The sequence below is a fragment of the Anopheles stephensi genome, unplaced genomic scaffold, assembly GCF_013141755.1.
Source record: "Anopheles stephensi strain Indian unplaced genomic scaffold, UCI_ANSTEP_V1.0 ucontig152, whole genome shotgun sequence".
Lineage (NCBI taxonomy): Eukaryota > Metazoa > Arthropoda > Insecta > Diptera > Culicidae > Anopheles > Anopheles stephensi.
Window position 1 is genome coordinate 120,001 of NW_023405072.1, and position 15,000 is coordinate 135,000.

The 15,000-nt window shown below is 53.2% G+C and overlaps 1 non-coding gene across 1 annotated transcript in view; it reads left to right on the top strand.

Moving 5' to 3' along the window:
• The first annotated feature begins 14,864 nt into the window (after positions 1-14,864).
• Positions 14,865-15,000, top strand: part of LOC118515439 — a 158-nt gene continuing 22 nt past the window's right edge. Inside the window, exon 1 of the ribosomal RNA XR_004907116.1 lies at positions 14,865-15,000. This exon is cut by the window's right edge and continues 22 nt beyond it. This is a non-coding gene — a ribosomal RNA (5.8S ribosomal RNA).

Here is a 15,000-nt window from a genome sequence, read left to right on the forward strand (position 1 = left end):
GGTGTTGGGATTATATCTGCAACACGGGCATTATCGAAAGATGGTTAAGTGGAGTCACCCAATGGGTGCCGTGCGTTATAAGGTACGTAATGCACAGTAGAGATACATTGTCGGGAGGTGGAACCCGAAAAATGTACAAGTCCGGGAATACGGGGTGCATCGTATGTAACGTTCGATGTACATATAAAGCCTGGTAGGTGTTGGGATTATATCTGCAACACGGGCATTATCGAAAGATGGTTAAGTGGAGTCACCCAATGGGTGCCGTGCGTTATCAGGTACGTAATGCACAGTAGAGATACATTGTCGGGAGGTGGAACCCGAAAAATGTACAAGTCCGGGAATACGGGGTGCATCGTATGTAACGTTCGATGTACATATAAAGCCTGGTAGGTGTTGGGATTATATCTGCAACACGGGCATTATCGAAAGATGGTTAAGTGGAGTCACCCAATGGGTGCCGTGCGTTATCAGGTACGTAATGCACAGTAGAGATACATTGTCGGGAGGTGGAACCCGAAAAATGTACAAGTCCGGGAATACGGGGTGCATCGTATGTAACGTTCGATGTACATATAAAGCCTGGTAGGTGTTGGGATTATATCTGCAACACGGGCATTATCGAAAGATGGTTAAGTGGAGTCACCCAATGGGTGCCGTGCGTTATCAGGTACGTAATGCACAGTAGAGATACATTGTCGGGAGGTGGAACCCGAAAAATGTACAAGTCCGGGAATACGGGGTGCATCGTATGTAACGTTCGATGTACATATAAAGCCTGGTAGGTGTTGGGATTATATCTGCAACACGGGCATTATCGAAAGATGGTTAAGTGGAGTCACCCAATGGGTGCCGTGCGTTATCAGGTACGTAATGCACAGTAGAGATACATTGTCGGGAGGTGGAACCCGAAAAATGTACAAGTCCGGGAATACGGGGTGCATCGTATGTAACGTTCGATGTACATATAAAGCCTGGTAGGTGTTGGGATTATATCTGCAACACGGGCATTATCGAAAGATGGTTAAGTGGAGTCACCCAATGGGTGCCGTGCGTTATAAGGTACGTAATGCACAGTAGAGATACATTGTCGGGAGGTGGAACCCGAAAAATGTACAAGTCCGGGAATACGGGGTGCATCGTATGTAACGTTCGATGTACATATAAAGCCTGGTAGGTGTTGGGATTATATCTGCAACACGGGCATTATCGAAAGATGGTTAAGTGGAGTCACCCAATGGGTGCCGTGCGTTATAAGGTACGTAATGCACAGTAGAGATACATTGTCGGGAGGTGGAACCCGAAAAATGTACAAGTCCGGGAATACGGGGTGCATCGTATGTAACGTTCGATGTACATATAAAGCCTGGTAGGTGTTGGGATTATATCTGCAACACGGGCATTATCGAAAGATGGTTAAGTGGAGTCACCCAATGGGTGCCGTGCGTTATCAGGTACGTAATGCACAGTAGAGATACATTGTCGGGAGGTGGAACCCGAAAAATGTACAAGTCCGGGAATACGGGGTGCATCGTATGTAACGTTCGATGTACATATAAAGCCTGGTAGGTGTTGGGATTATATCTGCAACACGGGCATTATCGAAAGATGGTTAAGTGGAGTCACCCAATGGGTGCCGTGCGTTATCAGGTACGTAATGCACAGTAGAGATACATTGTCGGGAGGTGGAACCCGAAAAATGTACAAGTCCGGGAATACGGAAAAGTTCCCCATGAAGGCTGGGGATACAATTATTTGATACAAATAATGTGCCTAAGGGTACATTTATTTTTCTAAGTCCCAGGAAATCCGTCACTGAACATCACGACTTACAAACACATCTTCCCCGGTCCTCCCATATTACGGCACGGGGACAAGTATGAAGAATGAAAATCATGTGTGTATGGAACATATAATGTGCCTGAGAGCACATTTTTTTTCTAAGTCCCAGAAATCCGTCACTGAACATTCACGACTTACGAAGACATGTTCCCCCGGTCCTCCCATTACGGCACGGGGACAAGTATGAAGAATGAAAATCATGTGTGTATGAACATATAATGTGCCTGAGAGCACATTTTTTTTCTAAGTCCCAGAAATCCGTCACTGAAACATCACGACTTACGAGGACATGTTCCCCCCGGTCCCTCCCATATTACGGCACGGGGACAAGTATGGAAGAATGAAAATCATTGTGCTGTATGGAACATATAAATGTGCCTGAGAGCACATTTTTTTTCTATAGTCCCAGAATCCGTCACTGAACATCACGACTTACGAAGACATGTTTCCCCCGGGTCCTCCCATATACGGCACGGGGACAAGTATGGAGAATGAAAATAGCATCGGATCACTTATCTGACCATAAAAAGTGAACCAAAACCCTATTTGGACAAACTTTTTGGTCCTATGAAAAATTCACTTTTCATATATGTCATGGTCGAAAATTTTCTAAGTCCCAAAAAATCACATATTCTCGAATATCGCGAAAACTACTTATCGGACAGGGGTCAACCAAGGTGTTTTAGAAAGGTCTTTACAAGCTCTATTTAATGAGCCATAGCGACTTTCAAGTGATTTTTTGACACTTTTTCGCATATCGGCATCCTTGGTTCCCATACTGGCCATAGGCCATAGGGCACCGAACGGCCAACTTTTGGTCCGGGGGTGAAATTTTTTTTTCACGAGATTTTGATGAAAATGGCTTCGGAACGCGTTTCTAATAATGAAAAGTGAAACCAAACAGTATTTGCGAAGAAAAAATTGTCCTATGAAAAAATCACTTTTTCTTAGGGTACGGGTCAAAAATTTTCTAAGTCCCAAAAAATCACATGTTCTCGAATATCTCGAAAACTACGTATCGGACAGGGGTCAACCAAGGTGTTTTAGAAAGGTCTTTACAAGCTCTATTTAATGAGCCATAGCGACTTTCAAGTGATTTTTTGACACTTTTTCGCATATCGGCATCCTTGGTTCCCATACTGGCCATAGGCCATAGGGCACCGAACGGCCAACTTTTGGTCCGGGGGTGAAATTTTTTTTTCACGAGATTTTGATGAAAATGGCTTCGGAACGCGTTTCTAATAATGAAAAGTGAAACCAAACAGTATTTGCGAAGAAAAAATTGTCCTATGAAAAAATCACTTTTTCTTAGGGTACGGGTCAAAAATTTTCTAAGTCCCAAAAAATCACATTTTCTCGAATATCTCGAAAACTACTTATCGGACAGGGGTCAACCAAGGTGTTTTAGAAAGGTCTCTACAAGCTCTAATTAATGAGCCATAGCGACTTTCAAGTGATTTTTTGACACTTTTTCGCATATCGGCATCCTTGGTTCCCATACTGGCCATAGGCCATAGGGCACCGAACGGCCAACTTTTGGTCCGGGGGTGAAATTTTTTTTTCACGAGATTTTGATGAAAATGGCTTCGGAACGCGTTTCTAATAATGAAAAGTGAAACCAAACAGTATTTGCGAAGAAAAAATTGTCCTATGAAAAAATCACTTTTTCTTAGGGTACGGGTCAAAAATTTTCTAAGTCCCAAAAAATCACATTTTCTCGAATATCTCGAAAACTACTTATCGGACAGGGGTCAACCAAGGTGTTTTAGAAAGGTCTCAACAAGCTCTAAATAATGGGCCATAGCGACTTTTTAGTGATTTTTTGACAAATTTTGTCATATCGGCATCCCGAGTTCCCATACTGGCCATAGGCCATGGGGCCCCGAACGAAAAAATTTTGGTCCGAGGGTCAAAATTTTTTTTCTCATAAATTTGTTCAAAACGCCGTCGGAACGCGCCTTAGATCATGAAAAGTGAAAAGAAACAGTATTTTGCAAAAGTTGGGGTGGCCTATGACTTACATGGCCACGTCCTAGGTCCGAGTTCCCGAGGTCGTGTTCTTCAGTGGCGGAAAAAAATGGCCACTTGTGGGAGATGCAAAATGTTCATTTTGTATTATAGGGGACACACTATCGAAGCGAAAATTTCAGAAATGGCCTAAAACGTGAAGAAATGATGGGGTATGTACGAAAAGAAGGTTTTTATGGTCAAACGGTGAAAATTTTTTTTTTATGAAAAATTTTGGTCTCCCACCGTTCATGAATTTCTAGGACCAAAAATCGAAAAATTTGAAAACTTCACGATCGAAAGGGAAACGCATATGTGGTGTTCCTAGGTGTGTACGGTGTACGAAAAACGGGTTCACGATGAGATATCAGGCAAATAAGTGGACCTAAAGTGAGTTATACGGGTAAGACGAGGTGTCCAAAGACCGAAATAGGGGTACCAACTGAGAACGAAATGAAGGTCCCCGAAGTCGCCATACAAGTTATAGGAGGTGTCCAAAGTACGAAAAGAGTTCCATATTCGGCTGTTCCTACTATATGGTTCCCTGATTGCTGCTCCAAGGAGTAGTGAGGAAGTGTCCAAAGGTCTGTTGGGGGTATCGAGGTGATACCCTCGACGGACAATATGCACGAAAAGTGGTTCGATGATCTATCCTGTAGGTCGTACGGCAGCCATACCCGGCTGGAAGTACCGCGGTAATTCCGCAATAAAACGTTCGCCAGACGAACAAACAAATTGAATTAGCTCATCGTAGTGTACGGAAACGAAACGAAAATGTAAGGTGATTAGGGATCCGGGAGCAATCTCGCGATCCCATGGTTCGGTGTAAGAAATGATACGAAGTGTTCATAAGTCTCCTCTGGAGGCAGAACCATCGTAGCAAAGTTCGGGAACCCAAGGGTCACAAAAACTCGTAGGACGATATCCACGAATAATCGGGGACTTGTGGGGACTACCGTGCCCTGACAAGTCAACTACACCTTAACTGGTGATGGTCGTCCTACGGGGACCTGCGGGGAACAAAAGGGTCACTAAAACTCGTAGGACAATATCTCCGAATAATCGGGGACTTGTGGGGACCACCGTGCCCTGACAAGTCAACTACACCTTAACTGGTGATGGTTGTCCTACGGGGACCTGCCGGGAACCCAAGGGTCACAAAAACTCGTAGGACGATATCCACGAATAATCGGGGACTTGTGGGGACTACCGTGCCCTGACAAGTCAACTACACCTTAACTGGTGATGGTCGTCCTACGGGGACCTGCGGGGAGCAAAAGGAGTCAGAAACAATCGTAGGACGATATCCACGAATAATCGGGGACTTGTGGGGACTACCGTGCCCTGACAAGTCAACTACACCTTAACTGGTGATGGTCGTCCTACGGGGACCTTCAGGGAGCCGCAGTAAGTCGCAGGTCGTATGCGAGCCTTGATTGGTCCTGTTGGGGGCGTGCGGGGTGTAATGCCTCGGTACGTCAAATGTTGGTGTACGATGTACATCGATAATCTGACATCCTCCTGAACAACCTTTGCTCGTGTGGTTATTGGCGCTGTGGAGTCGGTGTACTGCCGCAGGTCAATGAGAGTGGTCACAACAAAGATTGTGTCACCTGATGAACGTAGAAAGAGAGTCTGCGGGGACTGGTGCCCTGGTAGACAAAAAATATCGAACAAGCAATTGACGAAGACGAATTCTGGTTGATCCTACCAGTAATATACGCTTGTCTCAAAGGTTAAGCCATGCATGTCTAAGTACAAACATAAATGAATGTGAAACCGCATAAGGCTCAGTACAACAGCCATAATTCACAAGATCATCCACCCATCAGTTACTTGGATAACTGTGGAAAAGCCAGAGCTAATACATGCAACATGCCGGGACCGCTGTCCGCTTGCGGGCGGTGGAACTGGTGCACTTATTAGTAAAACCAATCGCCTCCGGGCGGCTTGAGTTGAAGTCTGGATAAGGATGCCGATCGTATGGTCGCTTGACCGACGACAGATCTTGCAAATGTCTGCCCTATCAACTATTGATGGTAGTGTAGAGGACTACCATGGTTGCGACGGGTAACGGGGAATCAGGGTTCGATTCCGGAGAGGGAGCCTGAGAAATGGCTACCACATCCAAGGAAGGCAGCAGGCGCGTAAATTACCCAATCCCGGCACGGGGAGGTAGTGACGAGAAATAACAATATGGACCTCTCTAACGATGGTCCATAATTGGAATGAATTGAGCATAAATCCTTCAATAAGGATCAAGTGGAGGGCAAGTCTGGTGCCAGCAGCCGCGGTAATTCCAGCTCCACTAGCGTATATTAAAGTTGTTGCGGTTAAAACGTTCGAAGTTGATTCCCCGTCCAGACACGCGACCGCCGCGGGCGCCCGGCACACGCCGGATACGTTCGTGCGCGAGCTCGCGGCTGCGACTCACAATGGTGTGCCTGGGCGTCAACCTCGTGATCGGTCGGGCACGTCCCGAGCCGGTGCGTGGTGCCCGGGCAGCTCCCATTTACCTTGAACAAATTAGAGTGCTTCAAGCAGGCTAGTACAAAAGCGTCCACACCCGCCCAGGGTTGGCGTTGGCCGAGAATAATCTTGCATGGAATAATGGAACATGACCTCGGTCTGAGTCTTTTGGTTGGTTTTGTATAGACCCAGAGGTAATGATTAACAGAAGTAGTTGGGGGCATTGGTATTACGGCGCGAGAGGTGAAATTCGTAGACCGTCGTAGGACCAACTGAAGCGAAAGCGTTTGCCATGGATGCTTTCATTAATCAAGAACGAAAGTTAGAGGATCGAAGGCGATTAGATACCGCCCTAGTTCTAACCGTAAACGATGCCAATCAGCAATTGGGAGACGCTACTACATTCGGTGCTCTCAGTAGCTTCCGGGAAACCAAAATCGGGTTCCGGGGGAAGTATGGTTGCAAAGTTGAAACTTAAAGGAATTGACGGAAGGGCACCACAAGAAGTGGAGCTTGCAGAGGCGAGCTGTCAAAGGAAGCAAGCGGACGCTTTCCGTGAGCTCCTTATGATATAGTGTTTTTCGTTTAAAAAACTTACAAAGTGGTGGTGCAAATTTGTTAGAGTGGTGTACGAACACATATTTTGCGCAAACACCGTGAAGTTTTGGTGAAAAACAGTGGAAAAACGTCGATTTTGGCACACAAACATTGCGTCGTGCACCGGTGCGTGTGGCCACGAAGGGTGCGTGTGTGGTTCCGTTAGTGCGTGCGAGCGTAGCGCTCCCTTTCGGTGCGGTTGAAGGGGAGCCCGCAGCCGCTGTGCAGCGTATTTTGTTACGGACAGGAGCGGAACAGTGATAAAACATTACCCCCTAACGAGGGAAGAAACATTCAGTGAAAAACAGTGCGGAAAAGTGCGTTGACCAGCAAGCAGATACCACGTGCTAAGGGCACGTGAACTTAGCACGTAAGGGCTTGGCTGTGTCGGTGAGTGCGTGCGTAGGGTGACGTGCCGTGGTTTGACGTCTGGACAGTGGGCACACCATCGGTCATCCCGGTTGTTGTCCTGGGAGAATTCCCCCCTAGTGCCACCAGCGCCCTCTATGGGGCACTAGCGGAAGTTTCTCCGGAGACACAAACCAAAAGCTCCGCACAAACAAGCGTGCTATAATCAAATGCGGGCTGCATACCGGCCAGGCGCACGTGTCCAGTGACTTTAACGCTGGACAAAGCGACGAACCGTGCAGCAGCATAATGTCGGGAGTAGAGAGCGATGATTCGGTGGAGGTGGTCCCCGAAATCATCAAGACAAAGAAAAGGAGACTTTCTCCGCGCGTAGTGGTGACACCCCTGGAATTGTCGCCAGGGACGATGTCGTCACTACGGAGCTCTCAGGGGGCACCCAAGCCAGCCCCGAGAACACCGTTGGAAGAGCCGGACGAGGGAGCGCGGAAGCGTACCGCCCCCGCCCCGACGCCGTCGCCGAGGAGGTCTATGTCTCCTGAGATGCTGGCACCAGCCGCATCGGAGCCGACCAGCTTCCCGACGGCAGAAGTGTCGGACAGACATGCGCGGCAGTACGAGCGGGTGTTGGAGAAGCTCGAGGAGCTTACCGCTCTTTACCGAAAGAGCCAGGAGGAGAATTCGAGGCTCCGTGCGGAGCTCGATATATATCGCACGGGGGTGCGAACCGTTGTGCAGCTGGAGAATTCAGCGACTGGCGTGCGCTTGGGAAACCAAGCCTCTTCCAAGTTGCAGCCCAGCAAAAGGACACTCAGGCGCTCTCAGCAGAGGGAGAGAGCCGAGGCACGCCAGTCGCAGGGTCCTGCCCAGCATCGCATGCTGGAACTGCAGGAGCAGCTGCGCCGTGAGATCCAGGAGGAAGAGAAGCAGATGAGGGCGAGGAGCGGGCACGGGCAGCGGTCCCAGCCCCTGCAACAGCCGTACGACTTTCCGGCATCGGAAACCAGGCGGCAGCAGCAGCAATCCTACCGTGACGCCCTGGTAGGTGGTTGGCAGGTTGTGGGGAAGCGGCAAAAGGCCCAGCCTTCAGCTGCACCTCAGCAGCGGCAGCGGCCGCAACCAGCAACCAAGAGCCAACGCCCCGCACAGGCAAACCGGCGGACGAAAAGGCGACGACCAGACGCCATTCTGGTGGTTCCAGCACCGGGGGTCTCCTTCGCCGAGATGTACCGACCCATCCGGACGAGCCCGGCCCTGGAGGATGTCCAGCACTGCATCCGTATCGGCAAGCGGACACCGAAGGGGAACCTTCGGATGGAGCTGGCACGGGACATGGACTCGGCGGCGCTGTGCAGCCGCATTCAGTCCACGCTGGGAGAGCTGGGATCCGCCAGGGTCCTGACGGAGATGGCGGAGGTTGTTCTGAAAAACGTCGACAACCTCACGGAGGAGGAGACGATCAGGGAGGCGTTGAAGGCGGCACTCGCCAAGGAGCCAGCGGTGGCCTCGCTTCGCATCTGGGAGCGGGCAGATGCCACAAAGCGGGCCCGCGTGCGGCTACCGCGAGTGGAAGCGGAAGCCCTGCTCCAAAAAGATCGCCTTATTATAGACTACTCCTCGTGTCGGCTGGAGGAGGCCCCCAGGCTGGAGGCGGCAAAGCGCCGTTGCTTCCGGTGCCTGGAAAGGGGCCACATGGCAGCGGACTGCGTCGGGCCCGATCGCAGCAACTGCTGCATCAGATGCGGAGCTCCTGGCCATCGGGCGGCCAGCTGCAGCAGTGCGGTTAGCTGCATTCGGTGTGGAGGACCACATCGAATTGCAGCGCACGGCTGCAGGGGAGCTAACCTTCCCCCCCGCCGCTAAGCATGTCTGTGGGGAGCCACCTCCAGGTCCTGCAGGTTAACACCAACAGGAGTCGGAGTGCGCAGGACCTGGCTCTCCACACAATGCGGACGGAGCGGGTGGACGTTATGGTGGTGTGCGAGCTGAGTTCGGTTCCGGACGGGAACGCAAACTGGGTGGTGGACCGCGACAGGCTGGTGGCCATTGTCGCGAGCGGATACTCCCACCCGGTTCAGCGGATCTGGAGCTCGAGTTTTCCCGGCATCGTGGCGGCGGACGTGGCAGGCGTCACGATCATAGCGTGTTACGCGTCGCCAAGCATCGGGGTTCCCCAGTTTGTCGAGATGCTGCAACGCATTGAGGTGCTCGCCTCAGGACGCCCCCGAGTGTTGCTTGCCGGCGACTTCAACGCCTGGCATAGCGCCTGGGGCAGCAGCAGGACCAACGCGAAGGGCGAGGAACTGCTACAGCTGGCGGAGGGTCTCGGGCTCGACGTCCTGAACCTGGGGAGGGAAGCCACCTTCCTCGGGAACGGCGTCGCTCGCCCGAGCATTGTGGACGTCGCCTTCGCCAGTACTTCCATCAGCAGGCAGGACCTCGTCGGGGACCCCGACAGGCAATGGAGGATGCTGGGAACTTACTCATTCAGCGACCACCGGTACATCCGCTTCGAGGTGGGGGAAAGGCCGGCGGCAACGAGCCGCAACTCTACGGGAGCAGAAGCAGCACCAGCAGTGAGAGCAGCGGGCAGACGCTGGCGGGCAAAGGAGTTTAGCCGGGAGCTGTTCGACATCGCGTTGCGGGCAGCCAACTTCGTGGAGGAGGCCACGGACCCTGAGGGCCTGACCCGAACCCTGAGCCGGGCGTGCAGCGAGATCATGGCGGAGGTTTCCCCGTCAGTCGGCCACACAGGACGTCCGGCGTACTGGTGGACACCAGAAATCGGCCGGCTACGGGAGAACTGCCGCCTGGCTTGGGAACGGTACAGCAGGGTACCGACTAGCGACACGGCAGCCCGCAGAACAGCTTCTGCACGGCACCAGGAGGCCCGCCAGCTGCTGACAGCTGAGATCCGGGCTAGCAAGCGGGACCGTTACAATGAGTTTCTGCAACACCTGGAGGATGATGAGACGGGTAGGTGGCAGGGGGAGCTCCTGCGACGGCTCGGAGGGAGCCGCGTCGCACAAGAACGCGATCCGGCCGTTCTGCAGCGCATTGTGGACGCGCTGTGCCCGAACCACCCCCCTGTTGCCTGGCCTACCATCGAATCGGACGGCGTCGACATCAGGCCAGTGACGGAGCAGGAGTTGCTCGACATCGCAGCTGGCCTGAACCCTCGGAAGGCGCCCGGTCTGGATGGACTGCCGAACGCTGCCCTTTCGGCTGCCATCCGGGCGCATCCGACGACGTTCGCGAGGCTCCTCCAGGAGCAGATGGATGCTGGCCGCTTCCCGCGGCAATGGAGGAAGGCGAAGCTGGTGCTGCTTCCCAAACCGGGAAAACCCCCGGGCGAGCCGTCATCGGTGAGACCGGTGATGTTGCTGGACACGCCCGGCAAGGTGTACGAGCGAGTACTGCTGAACCGCCTGAACGACCACATCGAGATGCCGACGGAGCCGCTCCTCTCCGAATACCAGTTCGGCTTTCGGCGTGGTCGGTCGACACTTCAGGCGGTTGGGCTGGTGATGGAGGCTGCCAGATCTGCGATGAGTTTCGGGCGAACGAATAGACGCGACAAGCGCTGCCTGCTTGTCGTTGCTCTGGACGTCCGTAACGCCTTCAATTCCGCAGACTGGCAGGCCATAGCACTGGCGCTGCAGACCAAAGGAGTGCCCTCAGGACTGCGCAGCATCCTGCAGGAGTACTTCTCCGACCGTGAGCTGACGTATGATACCAGCTCCGGTCCGGTAACACGCCGAGTAACGGCAGGTGTTCCGCAGGGGTCCATTCTGGGCCCCACCCTGTGGAATATCCTGTACGACGGCGTGTTCGGAGTGCAGCTGCCGGAAGGTGCATCCGTCATCGGCTTTGCGGACGACCTGGCAGTACTCGCCAAGGGGTGTACACCGGAGGAGGCGGCAGGTGTAGCAGAGGAAGCTGTGGCAGCGATTTCCGCCTGGATGGAGCAACATCGGTTGCAGCTGGCCCCGGAAAAGACGGAGATCGTCCTCATCTCCAGTCTGCGTCGGGGCCATCCAGCGGTGCCCGTAGTGATCAACGGCGTCGAGGTCCGCTCGAAGCCGGCGATACGCTACCTCGGGGTCATGCTTCACGACCACCTCTCGTGGAAGCCACACGTCGAGAAGGCCACCGCAAAGGCACTCCGTGTGGTGAAGCTGGCCACCGGCGTGATGTCCAACCACGCCGGACCGAGGATGGCTAAACGTCGGCTGCTGGCAGCAGTGGCGGACTCGGTTGTGCGATACGCGGCACCCATCTGGGCGGAGGCGGTGAAGTTCCAGTGGTGCAGGCGGAAACTGGAGCAGCTGCAGCGACCTTTGGCGAAAGGTGTCGCCAGGACCTTCCGTACCGTCGGCTACGACACGGCGGTAGTGCTGGCTGGACTGGTCCCGCTACACCTGCAGGTGGACGAGATCGCGCGGTGCTATACCAGGCATCAACGGGCGTTGCAGAGGCGGGTGCTGATAGACAAGGAGGTCATCAAGCGGCTGGAGCACTCGGCAACCATAAGACAGTGGCAGACATCGTGGGACCAGGATGCCGCTCATCCGACCGCGAGCAGGTTCCTACGATGGGCTCACCGCGTGCTGCCGGATATTGCCGGCTGGGTAGGTAGGAAGCACGGCGAGGTTGATTTCTTCCTTAGCCAGGTACTCTCCGGACATGGCTTCTTCCGGGAGTACCTACATGCTATGGGTTTCACCTCTGCCCCGACCTGCCCATTCTGCGCCGACAACACCGTGGAGTCGGCAGAGCACGTGGTGTTCCACTGTCCGAGGTTCGCCGACATAAGAGTGCAGTTCCTGACGGACGCGGACGGCGTCGTCATTTCCCCCGATGAGCTGGAGCGTTTTCTGCTGTCGAGCCCGGAGGCTTGGCAGCGAACGGCCACGGCAGCACGGCGGATCTGCAGCTTCCTACAACAAAGGTGGCTGGAGCAGCAGGTTGCCGAAAACGCGGCCATCGCTGGCGGGATCGTTTCCGCCAATGAGCTGGCGGAACGCGTTCGGCAACAGGTCCGCCGTGAAGCCAGAAACGCTGGCCAACGGCGAAGACGCCGGCAACGGCAGACATCCGCCATCGGGGAGATGGACATGGACCAACAACAGCACCCGTCCAATCAGCAGCAGGAGAGTCAACGCCCAGTTCGGCCCGAACGGGTTCCGCCATCGGCCGAAGTGTTACTTCGTCGTCGGCTAAGGCGGAACCAACGGCAGCGGGAATACCGTGCCCAATTACGCGCGGGTACATTGCCGCCATTGCGTTCGGGCCGAACTCGCCGAAGTAGAGCACCGCCGACGGAGGAGGAGCTAGCCCGACGACGGGCCAACAGGCGCGCGCGAGAACGCCAACGCCGCCACGAGCGACAGGATCGCCATCGCGGCTTAATGTCGGCCGACGTAGAAGCCGCCATCGCGACCACCAACACGTCTACGCGTTGAGTGGGAGCGGTTACGGCCGAAACGATCGGCCAGTCAGCGAGCGTGCGAAAACACGACCGGGCGAGACCGGCATTTTGCCGTCTCCGCTTTGTGCGGTCGTTCGTTCTAGCACAGTCGGGCGAGAGAGAGCGCGCGTGCGCTCGGTTCGGGTACGTTCGGCATTTTGCGTCGTCCGCTTTGTGCGGATGTTCGTACCCGACCAGCAGTGGGAGAGAGAGCGTGCGCGTGCACGGTGAGAGTTAGGTCCGTCTTGTTCGTTTACGTTTTGTGCGGATGTTTGTTCTGTCCCACCGTAAGCGTCAAAGTGTTAGCGTGATTATGTGTGTGCATGTGTGTGTGCGTACATACTCATCGTTAGTATTAGGAAAAATGGAGACTCGACGAACCGCGGGCACGCCCGCTTCGTTAATGTTAGGTGTGTAAACGTAAGTCCTTCATTTTTAATGTTGCGTTTACGAATAGCTAGGCGGGGCGCGTGCCCTTACTAAATGTAGTCAGGGACGCCATTGCAGCCGGTGGCTACGCCTCCGTCGGGAAGGCCGCCGGCAATGGAGAGGTTTATTCGTTTTATAATTGTTCATGCGTGTTTCTGTATCGTTTATTGTTTATAAATAAGTAACGCGGCAAAACATTTATAAATTTAAATGAATAAACGAATGCAATTTAAAAAAAAAAAAAAGAAGTGGAGCTTGCGGCTTAATTTGACTCAACACGGGAAAACTTACCAGGTCCGAACTTATCGAGGTAAGACAGATTAAGAGCTCTTTCTCAAATTTAAGGGTAGTGGTGCATGGCCGTTCTTAGTTCGTGGAATGATTTGTCTGGTTAATTCCGATAACGAACGCGACTCAAACAAGCTAACTAGAACGCTGTCAGCAGTGTGCCTCCGGGCGCACCTGACGTTACGGGGCGGCGGCGCCTTCGCGGGCGGTCGTCGCACTAGTTTGCCCTGCTTAGCGGGACAACTTGTGTTTAGCAAGGTGAGAGTGAGCGATAACAGGTCCGTGATGCCCTTAGATGTTCTGGGCTGCACGCGTGCTACAATGTGGGCAGCAGCGTGTTCTCGCCAATAGGCGCCCCCATTCCGAGAGGAACGGGAAATCACCCAAATGCTCATTTAGTTGGGATTGGGGACTGCAACGGTCCCCATGAACCTGGAATTTCTAGTAAGTGCTAGTCATTAGCTAGCGCTGATTACGTCCCTGCCCTTTGTACACACCGCCCGTCGCTACTACCGATGGATTATTTAGTGAGGTCTCTGGAGGCATACCTTCCGCGGTTCCTTCGTGAGCTGCAGTTGGCACGGCCGAAGTTGACCGAACTTGATGATTTAGAGGAAGTAAAAGTCGTAACAAGGTTTCCGTAGGTGAACCTGCGGAAGGATCATTACCGATCAAACAAGTCCGGGAGTGAGGTTGCCAAACGCATCGTCGGCATCACATGCTGACGCGCACGCTACAACCACAAGATGGTGTAGCACACTTGGTAGAGTTGAGCGAAAGCAACTCTTTCAAAGGGATACACATACCACTGACTCGGCGCAGGTCAGTAAAGACGCACACTTTGGCAGTACCGGGTACCTTATACACTGACTGATTGTCGTGTCACAAAGGGGTGATCGACAGTCGCACTTTGGCGTGCTCGGCTCCGCAACCGTCGGGGCCGTGGGCGCCTGCAGTGTGGTACTAGGGAACCAGAGTTGTGTGTTGGTTTGTGTATAATGGACATATCATTACCCATCAAACAAGTCCGAGAGTGAGGTTGCCAAACGCATCGTCGGCACAATATGCTGACGCGCACGCTACAACCACAAGATGGTGTAGCACACTTGGTAGAGTTGAGCGAAAGCAACTCTTTCAAAGGGATACACATACCACTGCCTCGGCGAAGGTCAGTAAAGATGCACACTTTGGTAGTACCGGGTACCTTATACACTGACTGATTGTCGTGTCACAACGGGGTGATCGACAGTCGCACTTTGGCGTGCTCGGCTCCGCAACCGTCGGGGCCGTGGGCGCCTGCAGTGTGGTACTAGGGAACCAGAGTTGTGTGTTGGTATGTGTATAATGGATGGATGGACTTCGGTTCCATTCATCAACTAGTTCGGTGTGTACGTTAAACCCTAGGCAGGGGATCACTCGGCTCATGGATCGATGAAGACCGCAGCTAAATGCGCGTCAGAATGTGAACTGCAGGACACATGAACATCGACACGTTGAACGCATATGGCGCATCGGACGACTCAACCCGACCG